Below are 16225 nucleotides of genomic sequence, written 5' to 3'. Positions count from 1 at the left end.
AGGGGACAGGGTCTGCCTCTCCTCCAGAGAAGAGGTGAGTGAACACAGGCAATGCACACGCACAGAACTCATGCAGGGCAGGAGCTGCTGGGGCTCAGGGGACAGGAGAACATTCCCCCACCCTCCCACTGCCCACAAGGCACTTGCTGCCAGCTCCAGTTCCTGCACATCTGTCCCAGCCTCAGCCCTGGCACATCTCAGCAGCACCTCAGAGCTCAAACACTGCACGCGCTCCCCAAGAGCCCCAGAAACCACTTCTGCCCAGAACCCCCCAGCCAGCATCACATTTGTGCCCACAAAACACCCTGCATGTCCCAGAGGTGCCCAGGCACACATCCCTGAGGGAATACCCACGATTTGTGAACCCTCTCAGAGCTGCAGGAGGGAAAACAGGGTGGGAAGAGCCACCCTCTCCCTACCAGCCAAGGGAGCAAAGCCTTCGCCTCCCAGCATCACCACCTCCACAAACCCCTCCACCACTCCCAGAAAGTCTCCAAAGGCTTTATCCAAGGAAAGAAACACGAGGGGAGAGAAGGGAGAGAGCTGATCCCAAGCTGAGAGCCAGGTTAAGCTGGAAGGACCCTACCTGCCTCTGCCAGGGCCTCCTGAGCAGAGGGAACAACTGCCATGTCTCTTTGGAACTCCACAGGTTGAGCCAGGCTGTAGTTTCAACATTCCTTGCAACTTTCCACCAGCACACACATGATATGTTCAAACTTGAGTAACTCCTCCCTCCTTCCGTACACACAGACAGGCCCAGGAGATGGCCCTGCCTCTATCATCCCAGTTCCTATAGCAACTCCTGACCCAGCAGATGGAAACAGAGCTGTTTTCTAGGCAAATCTGCCTTCTTGGATTCCTCTGCTCTTCCCTGCTGTTGGCCCCTCCTTGCTCCAGTGCTCTCCCTGGGGGCTGCTCCGCTGGCACCTGGCCCAGACTTTGCCTGGAGGAAGGCCAAGCTTTGAATTCATTTAGTAAAACCACAACATAAAGCAGCTCTCCTGCTCAGGAAGCAAGGCCCGTGTAGTCCCAGGGGCAGGCCAGGCACCGCAGAGCCAGCCTGCACCTCCTGGTGTAACGCAGCTGCCTGCGCTCGCCGGGAGAATCCCGGCAGGAACATCACCTCTCCTCACCTTCATCTTCTCCAGCCTGTGCCATCCATGGGGAAAGGTAAAAAGCAGAGACAGAACTAGTCATTTATTAGCAAGCCCAGCCAACATAATTATTATAACCCCGAGCACTTCTCAGACATTTGGACTTGTGCTTCCAAAGTCTTTCCTGGAAGAGGGAGAGCCCAGCTGTGACACCAGGGCTCTCTGCATGCTCATCACAACAGCTCACCCCATTGCTTTCCTCAGCTCAGGGCCCCACAGGAGTGGAGGTCACCAATGCAGCTGTCTGAGAACAGCACATCACACTCAGTACCTTTCCTCTAAAAATACAGAAATTGAGGGGAAATGCAGAACTCAAACCAGGCTGTGGCACTTCAGGGGAGATAACTACCAAGGGTGACAGTGGGAACATCCTGGGCAGGTGGCTCCATGACTGGACAAGCAGGGCTGCAGCAAGACACACTGAGCTGGGCACAGGGCCAGCAGGTTGTGACACTCTGTGAGACCACCCAAACCCACCACAGGAGCTACGAAACCGCTCTTGGGCTGCACAGCCCTGCAAAGCCCTTCCACCCCCAGCACCCGCTGCCATCCCTGCCCACGTGGGCTCTGCTGCCCCGGCCACTGGAGAGCCCTGGAGGGCACAGCAGGATGGGGCCACGCTCACCTGGGTGACAAGGGCACTGGGGTTTGAGAGGAACATCTGAGAGCTGGGATTCAACCCCAGCACGAACCACAGCAGCACAGGGAGAGAGCAGAAGGAATGTGCTGACCCTGCCTGCTGGGAAATGCAGGTGCCAGCCTGCCTCCTGCAAGGGAGCTGCTCAGCAAGGGAAGGGCTGCAATGTCTCACTCACACACCTGGCAGGGCTAAGACTCGTCCCAAGGCCAGCAGTGCAGGGCTGGGACAGCAGAGCCAGGGTGGGAAGTGGAGCCAGCATTGTACAGGACTCAGGGGACCCCACAGCAGAAGGCTGAAGAGAGGGGGCAGCAGCCATTCAGCCCGTCCTGCAGAATCCCACAAGCTACAGCAGCTTCCAGCAGGAATCACAGCAAAGCCTCAAGAGAAGCAGCAGGTGTTTTGGGTATCCCATAGGAAAAAGGGAAGCAGACATGAAGCACACTGTGCCCACATTAAGTCCCAGCTGAAAAATACAGCTGTGAGCTGCAAGATGTGGTCAGACACGCACTCTGATGACACCTTGCTTCCATTCTGCTCCCTGCCTCCCTACCCCATCCCAGCCACACAATCCACCTCTGTTCTGAGAACAGAAAACTGTTTTCTTTTTTGCCCCCGTGGTAATTTTTCCATGCATCAGTGAGTTAATCAGCACAGAGGGATGGGACAGTCCCTGAGGCTCGTAAATGGTTTGGGACACAACCAGCAGTAGGGTGGATGTGGGAAGACAGCAGATCCCTTTCTGCCTGATCCAAAAGGGTGTTGCTCATTCTGATAATGCCCTCCCAAAACAAGGATGCCTGCCCTGAGAACATAATGGAACATGGGAACCAAGCTGGATACAGGCCCCTGGGGTAAAAAACTGGGACCAAAACAATTCCCTTTGCAAGACACAGAGCAGTTTGTGGCAGCAGGAAACACTGGACATCCAGGAACAGGGAGTCCAGGAGTGGCATCAATAAAAGCATCAAAGCAGATGCATATCACAGAAACAACATCAAGGGTCTAGAAAACACTCCTGATTTCCCTGTGGTGTTGGGAAGAGCAATGGCTCAACTCACAAACAGATCTGAGGAGCTCCTTTCCCTGGGGAAGGACATTGCTGTGGAGGCACAAAACACTGCTGGAAAACTGCTGACCTTGCAGTCAGACTCCCTTGAGCAGTTCAGCACAGAAAAAGGCTCTCTGCTGGATGCCCTCTGAGATGTAACTTGATCCCACAGTACACATCCACTAATCAATCGAGGGATAAAGCAAAGCAGAAAACAGTCTTTTTTTTTTTCTTTTACTGGAATGAGCCCAAATATGCACAATAACAGATCCCACTCAGAGCTATTGCAAACTCAAGTTCTTTGGAGAGTTTTGCATCTCACATCGCAGAGCAAGCATACTTCTGCAATAGCATCACTGCTTCTCAAATTGGGTATTTGAGAGACTTCCTAATGACCTCATAGCAGCACATGTGACCACTAAGTCATCTTCTCAAAGGACCAGGAATAACATCAACAGACCCTGTTTTGGTTGTGCACAGGACAGCTTTGCACAGCACAGGCAGGTTCCTAAAAGGCGAGGGAGCAGAAAGGAGCAGGACCCAGCTCAGGCCAGAGCTGGCATCATGAGAGTTTCTCCAACAGATTCTGTTTGGCCTTGGAAAAGATCCATCCAATTAACAGATGAACACCCATTAGCACATACTAAATTCCACATACAAATTTAGGCACAAAAGCTTGTTTATCCCAATGCAAACCAAATTCGTTGGGTTTAAGGCATCTATATAATGTGAATCCCAGAAGTATTCCAAATGCACTCCAAGAGATAAGAGGTGAACTCACAAAGCACAGAGTAATGACTTGAAAGGGTTTCCAATTTTTTTTTTCTCCCAGTGCTTAAAAAGAACCCATTATGCTGAGGAGGAAGGCAGGAATTAGGAATTTATGGGTGATGAACTGGTGAGCTGATCACATTGGGATCGGGAAGTTGTCATTTGCTGACCCCAAGCCACCCACAGTCAGGTGGCACTGGGAGAAACAAATGAGTGAACACCTGTGATTGTGTTGACACTGATGTGAAGGCAACTACACAAACAGCTTGAGACAGTCTGACGGCCTTGAACACCTGAGGGGGTCCCTCCTCTGTACCCAGCACAAGGCTCCTGCAGAGGGAAAGGGACAAAATCCCACTGTGGAAGTGTCAAGGGACCTGCACCAGACCTGTGACCAGAGAACTGCCCCAGTTACCAACAGTGAGACGGGAACACACATCCAAGTAATAAGGAACATCATGAAACAGCACCCAAGAGCTCCTTCTGGCTGGTGTCTCCTGCAGCAGCAGCACAACAGGTCCACAAACCCTCCTGTCCCTCCCCAGGGGCTCTGCTCCATGGGCCTTACACTCCTTGCCTCCTATGCTATGGCAGAACCTCCACCTGCCTTTTCCCAGGAAGGCTCCAGCAGGAGCTGGTGATCCTGTGGGCACCAACATCTCATGTCACACAGGACCAGCACATCCCTGAGTGGCCTTGGGCTAAACACAGACACAGTTGAGGAACACAGGACAGCCCCACTAAGGAGGCTGGACCTGCACAATGTTAAAGCTTTTTATTCTTTCCATGAGAGGTGGTGAAAGCCAGCTCCTGCCTTTACCTTTCCAGGAACTTTTGATGGAACACAGAAGGCTGCTGTAAAAGTGCTCTGTTTACACCCTGCAGCCCTGTCCTGTCTTTACCCAGTGTGAGCATGTTCACTCCCACTACCCCATGAAACATCTGCTCAGCCCAGCTCTGCTGGAATCACTGCAAAGAAATCCACTTCCAGCCATAGACCTGGGAAAAGAGGGAAGTGGGGCAGAGCTCGGCATGATGAGGAGGGCAAGTTTGAGATGTGACATCTTCCAAGAAATACTGACAAGCCATCTCCACGTACCAGGAGCTGACTAGAGCTGTTCTGCAGGGCAATAGAAGGCTCAGAGATTACAAGACGGTGCACGTGGTGACATTACAGACACCTGATGTGGGACACACCCTTCCCAAGAGGTGTAAAACAAGGGGAGCACTTACCTTCCACCACACTCCCCCCACTCAAGTGCCAAGGAAGCTTTTCCTGCTCTGAAGGGAAGTGATCAGAGTCCTCAAGAGGGCAAGTATCAGAGCAGAACTTCTCCTTTGCCTCTCAGTCACTTCCCAAATCACCAGCACAGCCTGTGGTCAGCCATGGGACAGATACATCCTCATGTCCCCAGCTGATACAATTCTGCAGCTGCACCAAGCTCCTTGTTTCTGGGCACGCAAGCAGCTGCTCAGCAAAGCCCTGTCCTGCTGGGACATGGGAGCAGAGTCCTCAGCACCCCTGTGCCACCACAGCTCCCCCTCCCAGGAATCAGAACGGCTGGGGAGGTGGAAATGGAAGAACAATGACTCTTCCCCAGCTCCAGAAATCCCTCTCAGAGCTTTAACGTTACCAGGAAAGATCCAAACAGGAGCAGCCTCCCATTTGCCCTGTGTTTAAGCAGCAGGGTCCCCATCATGGGCTGCCTCAAAAGTGGTGATGAGGGTGAAGAGCTGTAACCCCAGGTCAGACCCAGGGCAGTGAGCTCAGCTCAGCTTTTGTTGCTGCAACGACAAAGGCCCAGAGAACACGTCATCCACGAGGACTGAGCTGCTGGCACAGAGCAGTGCTCAGCAAGGACACACTTGTAAACACTCTCCCTGGCCATCTTTGCTGATGTAACAGCGAGGAAGGGGCAGAGAAAACCATTATCTGCAAACAGACTTCCCTCCCTGTCCCTGGACACCAGGACCAGCCCAAGCAGACATCTCCAGCCTTTCTCTCGTCTGCATGTTGAGCCAAGCATCCTCTGGTGCCCTGCTGCAGAGGAGGATCACTGCCACGTCAAGGAAGGGCTCAGCTCCCACAAACCAGAAAACCTCTGCTCTGGGGTTTTGACCCCTAATCCCTGGAAGCAGATGGTACATTCAGCATGTACAAGGCCTCTTTCAAAGCCAGCCTTTCTTCTTGAAGCACTAGGCAGCATCTAGCATTCTCCTTCACGTGTTCCTCCCCCACCACGGCAGCAGGCAGCTCCTTCTGCCCATCAGCCCTGTCAGGAGTTTGGAGCAAGGAGATGTTGTAAGGAGTTCTGACAAGCAGAGCTACTCGGGTCCTGGGGCTGCTGGGGACAAGTCCTGCTGTCCCTCCCACAGTGATACCTCCCTATATCTGTTCCTCTCTCCCAGACGTTTCCCAGATAAATCTATGTTGGCATATCACATCTACAAACTGTAAGGATCTGAGGAGACCAATATCTGAGTAGTGATTCAACATCCAGCTCAGAGAAAAGCTAATCAGCATCCTTCACCAGAGATTTTATTGCAGACACATGGAAAACAACAGCAGAAAACCAAAGCAAACCATAAGCAGTGGCTATAACCTTCATCAAGGAGGAAGAGCATGAGGGAAAAGGGATTCAGCACCAGCCATGTGATTTTTCCCAGCAAGGGACACCAGCCCAACTGAACCATGGAATGGCAGAGCTCAGCTTGTGGCAGCAACGCCACTGCAGCTCCTCCCCCTGCAGCACACAAAGACAGACCTCTGCAAAAGTAAGCGGTGCATGGAAAAACTGGTGGTAACAAAAGAGCTGTCAGCCAATGTCAGCCTGCAGCTGACACCCCTGAAGCCCTTTACAGCTGCTGCTCCAGGACCCTCTGGCCATACAACCCCAAACCTGACCTCTGCACTTTGGACCAGAGCGAGCACGTGGAGACCAGCTGACAACACTGATCCCCACATTTCTGTGATTCCTCAGCAAGGACCCTCCATCTTCAAATAACCAGAGCACGCAGAAGCCCATGCTCCCATCCCTTTTGGCTGCCCTTTCTGGCATGGAAACAAAAGGCAGGAGCAGTTCAGATATGCAGGATGCAGAATTTGTAATCCACCCAAGGACACAGCATCAGATTCATTCTACACATGGACTGGTTTGCACTCTAACAGGAACACAACATGAATCTCCAGAGCAGATGGCAGTGCCAAGATCAGGACCGGACCACAGGAGCTCTCCTTTTCAGTGTCCGTGAAGCATTCACATAATTCCTGAATCTCCCTGTTGCACTAGGGGATGCACAGTCCAGGGATCCAGAGTCGAGTCTAGCAAAGAGGCCTTGGCTAGGGAAGCTTCCACCTCAGCAGCTCTTTCCATCTCAGCCATTTCCCTTCCAAGCAAGGCTTCCTGGCTGGAGCAAGCATGAGGGTGTTGCAATCCACAGTTCTGTCTGAAGAAATCCAGCCCAGACACAGCAGCAGGCCTCTGGTCTGGCCTGACTACGTGCCATCCCTGGACACCCACTGTGTCCAGAAGCTCGTGGCATGTCAGAAGGCAAGTTTACTCCTCAGATGTAGAGAGCTGTTCTGCTCCCTTCAACACGCAGGACCGTGATGGGCAACTCAGATTTGCACACACTCATCTCATGGCCTGGGAGTTCTTCTGAAATACACGCAGCAGTCTCTGGGGAAAACCCATGGTGAGGGGCTGAGGAGGATGGATAAAAGGCAACTGTGTGCCTTGTGCATGTGTGGCCTCAGTCTGGGCAGCATCAGTCCCACACTCAACCTTGGGGCAAAGGATGCTCAGGGGTGCTCATCCTGTGCCTCCTGACAAACACCACGGCTAACCCCCATGGGTAAACCCCCATGAGCTCATTGCAGCAACAGGACATGTCCTACAGGCACTGTTTCACCTGCAATTCCCCATGCAAACACGAAAAAACCACCTAACAGGATCCCTGCCTTTTCCTGCAGAAACAGCACGAGGGTCTGCTCATGTTTCCCGTGTTAGCACGGAAAAGACAGAAGGATTTGGATCCATTACACATTATATTAACCCTACTGGGACATTTCCCAACAGCTCACTCAAATGTTTTCAAACCTGCAGGATGAGGTCATTCCAACCTAAATGCATAACCCACTCTCCAAGGTGGTTCACTAGGTATAACTCCCAAGCAAAAGCAAACAAAAGCTGATCTGGTGTGAGACCCTGCTCCATCCCTGGTGTGTTCAAGACTTGGCCAGACAAAGCCATGGCTGAAGTGATCACTCACATGCTGGAGACAGTCCCACTTCAAGCAGGAGGTCAGGCCAGAGACCTCCAGATATCCTTTCAACCAGTGCTTCCATGATTCTGTGGCAGCAAACGAGAAGAGGCAGAGTAATTACTGCCAACAAGGAAGACTTGCATCAGGTTTCTCTGGAGAGAGCCTCCTAGATAATATTAAAAGCTTGGTTAGCAGAGATGTCAGCACTGACACAATGAGGGCTAATTCTGTACTGGCAGGAGTACTGGAGTGCCAGGATCTGAGCCTTGATGCATTGCACGGGTCTCAATCAGGGTCAGCACACTGCGTCACACTGTCCTTGCACAAATTAACACCCACCAGAAGAGATTGCTTTTTGGCAATTTAATTTCAGCTATGCATTCAAATACAATAGCCTGCAATAATCCAAGAACACAGGTTAAAAACCAGACAGGCAATAGCTCTCAAGACATTAGAAGGAACTAGAAAATTCATTTCCCATTATAAGTCTTTACTCTAGGGAGGTCTCAGCACTACTGCTGCTATTTGGTGTCCTTCCAGTGCTGGGAGAAGGCCAAAAAATGCTGTAGCAGAGACTGAACCACACTAACCACTGGTGGGTTCAGCCCTTGGGAAGAAGGCAGAGAGGCTACATGAGGTGCTGTCTGGAGGGTGATGGGGAAGCAGCTGCTGGCACCGAGATGAAAGGGAGTTGTTGGTCACCAGAGAAACTGCCATTGCTGCTGTTCCCTCCAGATGTCCACCCATGGTGTTGCCAGGACTGACCCATGGTATCCACTGATGACACTGGCCAGCAAACCTCATTTTATGAGTAAACCCTGACCAGGTTGCCCCAAAACATAAAAGAAAATATAAGATTGGTGCTAGCCAAGTATGCAGGCAGAGGGCATCAAACTGATGGAAAGAGGAAGGACACTTCGGGAAGTTATTAGGATAATATCCATCACAACCCAGAGAAACACAAAACACGTGCACTTAAAAAGCAAAAGTCCACAGGATGAATTCACAGCGTTGGGACCCTCATCCAGAGAAAAGTGAGGGAGCTCTGCATGGCAGCTCTGCTGGTCTGGTTCGTTCCCTTCAGCAGCACAAGGGCAGCGCGTCATCCCAAACAACAACAGGGCACTGGAGGCACATTCCCAGCACCCCCAGCTCAGCTCCACCTCAAATGCAGAAATGAAAGATAAACATTCCTGGAAGATCACATTACCCAGCATGAAGATATGACAGCTTGTCAGGAGCAGCAGAAACAGGCTGAGCTCTGTGAAAAGCACTCACTATAGGCTGACATCTTCCTATTGGAGATTACTGATACTCCAGCTATTTCTGCTATTGTATTTAACTTTTTTTTCTTTTTTTACCTTTTGACAGGCAGAAACAAACAAGCACAAGTGAAATAACATAACAGTAATCGAGATGGACAACAAAACCTGACACTTGGCTAGTTTAGCTCTCCATGAGAGGGCAACAAAAAATGACTGACACCACAACCAAATGATAAACGCAACGAAAACATGCCCAGACTCATTCTTCAAGGAAAAAGAAGAGCTGCAAAGGCAGAGTGCTCTGCAGGCTCCATCTCTGTATTTGCTTGTTCTTGAGCAGCTCTTCCTTATTGATGGGTGGGACGTTTTAACACCTTAAATGCTATTCCCAGAGAAACTGAACTAACGCCTCATTTTCACAGCACAAATTTGTCTGGTTGGAAGAAAATACCCCGCCCTACTCCTCTGGCCTCCAAACTGCAGCTGGCAGCCTCAGGACACAGGACAGTCCTGGGGAAGAAACACAACTGTTTAGGCTGTTTGTCTGTCCCTCCTCCCTCCCCCAGGGCACACAGGAGCTGATCATCTCCGTGCCATCCTCTGACAGGAGCTGACTTGTTTCACGTTTTTACGCACCGGAGTTCTGCACTGCAGAGCTCTGCAGACAGATTTGGGCACAGCACCCAAGCATCAAGAAAGAAAAGTCAGATCAGGTCAAGAGACCATCATCCATGCTGGGAGCACTTCCAAGCAAACACCCAAAGCTGCTGCATTAGGAGCAGACAGGCCCCAAATCCAAATTTTGGAATGACTCCACCCAGTTTAATTCCTTGGTCATGCATTCTGCAAGCATTAGCTCTGAGTGGGCTGGGGTTCTGACAGCTCCACACTTAAAGCTTCATGGACAAAACAAGGTTTAGGCAGAGTACAGACCATCATCTCCCACGTGTACCCTGCCAGGTCTGGGCTGACCATCAGCCAGGCTCCAGGTGGGCAGACCCAGCAGGATCCCATCCAGGAGCAGAGTGAAGAGTGAAATGGCTGAGCTGCTACAAAACATACACAACCTCACTGCCATCCATCAGAGCAACAAGTGTTCTACCAGTCCTTTCCATCAGAAGAAGGGATTATGAGCCAGTAAGGGCATGGAACCAAAGCAACTTGTGTTCACACTTATTTTATGTAACATAACAATATAAATAATATTATACGTATCTAAATAATATTATATGTATCTAAATAATATTTATATCCAATAATACGACATAAAAAGCAGGTATTTCACGTATGTAGTACTTCCATTAGTACACACTCTCAAGGAAGCCAAATGAAGTTTGATAACCTGCATACAGGAGTTTTCCACTTTCACATGCTTACCTTTCCACCTGCGTAAAATACCTGTGTCATACATGAAATCCCTATTTGTGCTTGGTCTTTGCATATTAAGTGCTTTAATTAATTTGAGCTTAATATTTTTAAATTGAATGTTAAAGCAATCCATCAGTCCAGGTACACTAATCAAGTTTTTATGATCTTCCTGTGTTTACTGTATACCTTTACAAGTGTTTTAAGATGTGTTGGATGTATTTTTATGTTTTACTTGTATCTTGGTTTCAAGGCAGATTTTAAAAAACCCCAGTTGCAACAAACAGCCCAGCCCCCCATAAGCACATGACCCTTATCTCAACTAATATCACCCCTCTGACCAGGAGGAGCCATTGGTGGACAGAGGTGGTCTGTCAAGGGGAAAACACCAACCGCCTTGAACCAGGGGGGTGGACTGTGGGTGGGCTGTGGGCGGACTGTGGGCGGAGCAAAAGCTATAACAGGGAGAAAAAGAAAGACACGTGGTCTCATTTTCCCTTCCTCTCCAGCTTGCTAAGGCAGTGCTGGAGAAGCCTACCCCTTTCTAGGGGCTTTTTAGAAATAGATTTCTTTTTGACCAGCCTAAACTGCAAGTTTATTTTTTTTCTCTACCTGAGGTTCAGAGCTGTCTTAAGCCTAAAGTTCCTGAATCCCTGCGCTCCTGGGGCATATCTCTCGAGCCATCTGGATCCCAAATTTTTATATTTTGTTAGGTTTTTTTTTGCAATTTTTCAATTTTTTTCTGTTTTAATAAATTGTTTTAATTTCTACAAAGAGTTGTCTCATTCCTCACACCTGTGTGAAATTAAACGTTGGAAGAAGTTTCTGATAATCTCCCACGGAACAAACATGCTTAGGTGACAGGAAAAAAAGCCTGTGCTGATCTGTAAATTTTACTTTCAATTATTTGTTTCAAAAAGACAGCTCACAGGAGTGACCCAGAGAAGGAGACTACAGGCACAACATGGCTGTGGAGTAGTAGGAGGTTTTAACACATCTTGCCTTATGCATTCCTGTCTTCAAGTTGCATAAAACGTTGATAGATTTAAAGTTTGGGATTTGAAACTTTCCCCTCCCAGTCTGACTCCATTGTTAATTTTTTTTAAAGAGAGATTGGGATCAACTGGCTCTTTGGCTCCTATTTCCACAGCCAATAAAAACTCCACCCACCCCCAATGCATGTTTGCATAATTAATGCCTTCTTGATTGGCAAGAAGAGATTTTAGGCACAAAGAGGCTCTGGCACCAGAAAGGTGCCTTCCTACCTTGCCTGTGAGAACAGGTTGTACTTTAAAGCTACGGGCAACAAAAGTTCCCTGTGCTGGGAGCACCACCCAACATCACCTCAGGACAGCTTTGCTTAATTTTCAACACTCTCAAACAATGGCTGTGATTATTTTGGAAGAGTAACCCAGCTGCCATCAAGAGAAATGGAAACCAGCATCCCTTTTGAGAGCGAGACCAGAGTTTGCTGGGATCCTGTGCAGCAGAACATTACCATCAAGCCTTCCCTGTTCAGAATGTTCTCATGCATTAACAGAAAAAAACACCATCAATTCTACATAAATTCCTTTGCTGAAGCCAGCAGAAAAACGTCTGCGGAATTAAGGCAGATGAGAGCCTTCCCTTGCTTGGGCTTATCCCAACCCCACACACACTAAAGAGAGAAACAGAGCTCAGGAAAGATGAAATACTTCCTTGCCATCGTCTCCCGTTGCTGTCCAAGCAACAGGACCCAGCACTTGAGAGCATCCCTGGCTATTCTGTGTGCTCAGAAAGCTCCTGTTGGAGCACAAAGCCACCCTGAGCTCGGCCTTGTCGCAGCCTTTGGGGTTTTGTGTGTGCCATGAGGACACCGGGCATGTGACTTGCGTGTTAAAACTTTCTGGCTCACCAGTCGAAGTTCAGATTCTTTCCCTGCAAAACACACTGCATGATCTCATCTGCAAGCAATCAGCCTGAGAAATCAGCTTGTTAAAGGAAGCTTCTAGGAAAGGAGAGATGTCTCTGGAGGATTTGGGGGCCTATATAATTTTAACCACTTTGTTAAACCCCAGCTGCTCTTCTCCCCATTGGGGTCACACAACCAAGAAACCATTTCTCCTCCCACACAACTCCAGACAGGACACTTTGCCAACACCTAACTGCAGCATCCTATTTGCATTCTCCACAGCCTGAGAACACTCACATTTTCAAGCAAAATTCATCTCAAGCAGGCACTGAAAGAGTGCAAGGACAAACTCAGAGCTGCAAGCTGAGCAGCATCCAGAAAAGCAATTCTTTAAGCATGCAACAGTGATCATCTCAATGTGTAAAACAGAATATTCTCTTAATTTCTGGATGTGCATTTCAGCATTTCCTCACAATTCTCACATGGACCCCAGACATGCACCAGAAGACAGGAATAACCAGTACAGTAGGAACTTTGAGGAGGAGTAAGGGAACAAGCAAATAAACTCCCTGGAGTGCCAGTTGTCCTGAGATTGCTCAAAGTGACCTAACAGAATTTTACCTGAGCTTCTGGTGATGCTGCAGGAGCATCCAGGAGCCCTACGCTCCTCCCTGTGCTACAGCATCCCCTGAAGGCAACACCTTTTAGTCCCCAGTGAAAGCCCTGTGGGGTTTCCCACAGTGGGGAAGCAGCACTGCAGAGCGCAGAACGAAGGGCAGCATTTGATTCCCAGGTTGCACTCCCAGTTCGGCTGCCCAAGGCTCTGTGGTGAGCAAAAGGAGCAGTGTTGAGTCCTGTGCTCACACACTCGGTCACATTTGCATCCCCTGAGCTCCCAGAAGCAGGACCACCACTCTTGCACTCAGCAGGGAGGGAGGGAAGATCAGAGCAGCATCCTGCCTCCTTCACTTCCTCCCATGCTGTCACACCCTGCCTCAGCTGCTCCCAGCAGCATCTCCCAGGCAACCCTTTCCCAGCTGCCCCTCGTTGGTCATTCAAGTGCTTTGAAAGACTTTCCTTAAAATTCTTGCATAGAAATCACTGTTTAATGTTCAGCACAGAACACAGGAGGGAGGGGGGGGGAAAAAAGCCAGCCTGTCTCTAACAAAGGAGATCTGGAGGACTGAGCCCTTGGCTCTTCCCCGCTGTGGATTATTCCCAGTGAAGTGATTATTCACCACTTCCAGCACCTATTTTCAGTTCAACTTGCAGAAGTAACTGTTCTGAAACGAACAGAAGGCAGCAAAGATCAGGCGACACACATTTATTATCCTGAGAGCAGAGGCAGAAAGAAGTTAATCACACCGGGCTCTCCCTTACAAAAGCTACTTTATATAAGTAATTTTTTTACAAAAGTTACTTTATTTAAGGACTACGAACTCTTCAGACCGTAGCTGTTGAAGCCAAGGTGCAAATCAGGGTGAGGGACTTTGCCCTGGACAATGCAGGATCACAGTCATATTGCAACTTTTTTGGTCAGTGGTGGCACCTTCTAGCTCCAGATAACATTGGTTGAAATAACTGCCTTAAAAAAGCTTTATGCTTTCTGTGTCTTTAAGAAACACATAGCTCTGACTGCAAACATTCAGGCTAAACAAAATGTTATGAGGGGAAAAAAAAAGTCTCCTTCGAGCTTTTTACTCCCCAGCCAAATTCTTAATTTTACCAGATTGAGAGCAGACACCCCCCCCCTCACCCCACCCCCAAACTGATGTCCACTGCTAAAATCAAGGTACAGGACAACTGCCCCCAAATTCCTGGAAAACCACAGCTCAGAAAATTCAAATTATAAAGGGAGGGGGGCAGTATTGAAGGGCTCAGCTGCTGGCTCCTCTGATGCAGCTTCTCAACCAAATCATGAAAGAAGAAGAAAAAGGAGACTTTCCAGCTCAAGTTCCAAGTCCTTTTTAAAAATCAGTTTATAACCACTAAAATAAACACAGTAAGAACAACTGTGCAGTAACTGGGAACCTGCAAAAACAGCTGCAGTTTAAGAGCAGTTTAGGCAATGTCTGGCAAACACCAGCAGATACAACAGCCCAGGAGGATGGCAGCGCATCAGGGAATGAAACAGTGAATTTTGCCCACCAGCTCATCGAGAAACTGCCTGAAGTTCACCCACACTGGGCAGAAGCAGCTACTCTGTGCTGTTTAGTGCTGCAGTGAGTGTTTGCTTCCTGTTAGCACTGCCTCTCTCCCAAATTCCAATCTCCTCCTGAACGCCCAGGCTTCTTCCATGCCCCCACCTGTCCCATGTTGCCTCAGCCCAGCCAAGAGTTTCCCAAAGCACCTAGAGCCTGGGTGGGCACACTGATTTCCTCTTGGACTTGCCACCCAAAAACCTTCTGCTGGTCCCTCCAGGGCACAGACCTCCAGTGCACCCAAAACCCCCCAGGGAACAGCCACCTTGAAGGGAAGGGCAAGAAACCTGGAACAAGCAGACTACTCCAAAACACCGTGACTGGGATATTTCAGCTGCTCTAAGTCACTTTAGGACATCTCCAGAACGACAGCAGCCACAGCAGATGGTGCAGAACGACAGCACCAAGCAGCACCTCTGAAGGAAAGCCATGCATGGCCCTACTGCCGTCTCACCTTCGTGCTCTAGCCAACAGAACTCCCCAGGATTTGGACATCCTGACTTTCTTTAGAACTGAAGATCCAATTCTCCACTCAGCGTTATCCGAGGAGCTACCCCAAGCCACATGCTTTGAACATCCTCCTTTGCTGCAAAGCTGACAGTTTTCAATTACAGCCAGTTGGAGTTGTTCTTGGCTCTCCATCCCTCACCACAGACCTGTGCTCTCCATGGCCGGGCTGCTCAATGTGCACATAAAGCAAATTCAGAAAAGATGCGACAAATAAAAGCCTTCCTAGACACTGACTGGAGTTGGAAAGACAAAAACTCCTAGGAAAGACAAGGAGACAGCTCAGGGGGAGGAGGAGCTGATCTGGGCCATTTCCAGCGAAGGAAAAGGACAGGGAGCCTCAGGGTCTCGCTCTTGGAAGTTTTAAAGTTTTTAGGTTAAGTGGGACAAGGGGCAAAGCTTCTAAACTGAAAGAGGGGAGATGTAGATTAGATATGAGCAAGCAGGGGGGTTTTTTAAATGAGGGTGGGGAGGCCCTGGCACAGGGTGCCCAGAGAAGCTGTGGCTGCTCCACCCCTGGAACTGTCCAAGGCCAGGGTGGATGGGGCTTGGAGCAACCTGGGATAGTTGAAGATATCCCCACTCACTGTGGGAGGGTTGGACTAGAAGAGCTTTAAGGATCCTTTCCAACTCAAACTATTCAGTGGTTCTAAGATGCTGCAAATGTCAGACTGCAGCCTGTGAGCATCAGAAGGATGGAGATCATTTGCTCACGGCAAAAGAAAGCTCACACCACCTGACACCTGCCCAGGGGACAAGCACACACCTGGATAATAGATTTAAGGGTTCTTAAAATACAATTACTTTCCTAATTATACACCAGAGGCCAGAACCCACAGGCTGAGCAAGCCACGAGCAGCACAGCAGCTAATTCACAGAGAGCTCCTCTTGATTTCCACAGCCCACATTACCCAGACATCAGACTGAATGGACATCGGAGCCTTTCTAATTTTATAGTCCACAGAGACAAGGCAGGAACGGCTGATGGAAGAGCAGCAAGGCCTCTCTGCCCACACACACCACCGCTGCTGGCTCCACAACTGCAGAACTGCTCTTCTACATTTTTTTAAAAGATTTTTTTTTTTTTAATGGAGTCAGCTGAAGAGAAAATGAAGAG

The 16225-nt window shown here is 49.3% G+C and overlaps 1 protein-coding gene across 2 annotated transcripts in view; it reads right to left on the bottom strand.

Annotated features, from left to right (window-relative positions):
- Positions 1-16225, bottom strand: part of LOC138119578 (discoidin domain-containing receptor 2-like) — a 52051-nt gene that overhangs the window by 34600 nt on the left and 1226 nt on the right. The window contains exon 1 of one of the 2 annotated variants that reach the window (XM_069031603.1): positions 587-753. The exons of the other annotated variant lie outside the window; for it this stretch is intronic. The gene's annotated coding sequence lies outside the window, so the exon portion shown is untranslated. Of the gene's footprint in view, positions 1-586; positions 754-16225 lie in introns of those variants that run through there. 2 annotated transcript variants of the gene reach the window in all.

This window comes from Aphelocoma coerulescens, chromosome 17 (assembly GCF_041296385.1).
Source record: "Aphelocoma coerulescens isolate FSJ_1873_10779 chromosome 17, UR_Acoe_1.0, whole genome shotgun sequence".
In the NCBI taxonomy this organism is placed as follows: Eukaryota; Metazoa; Chordata; class Aves; order Passeriformes; family Corvidae; genus Aphelocoma; species Aphelocoma coerulescens.
This window is presented reverse-complemented; position numbering and strand designations above follow the sequence as displayed.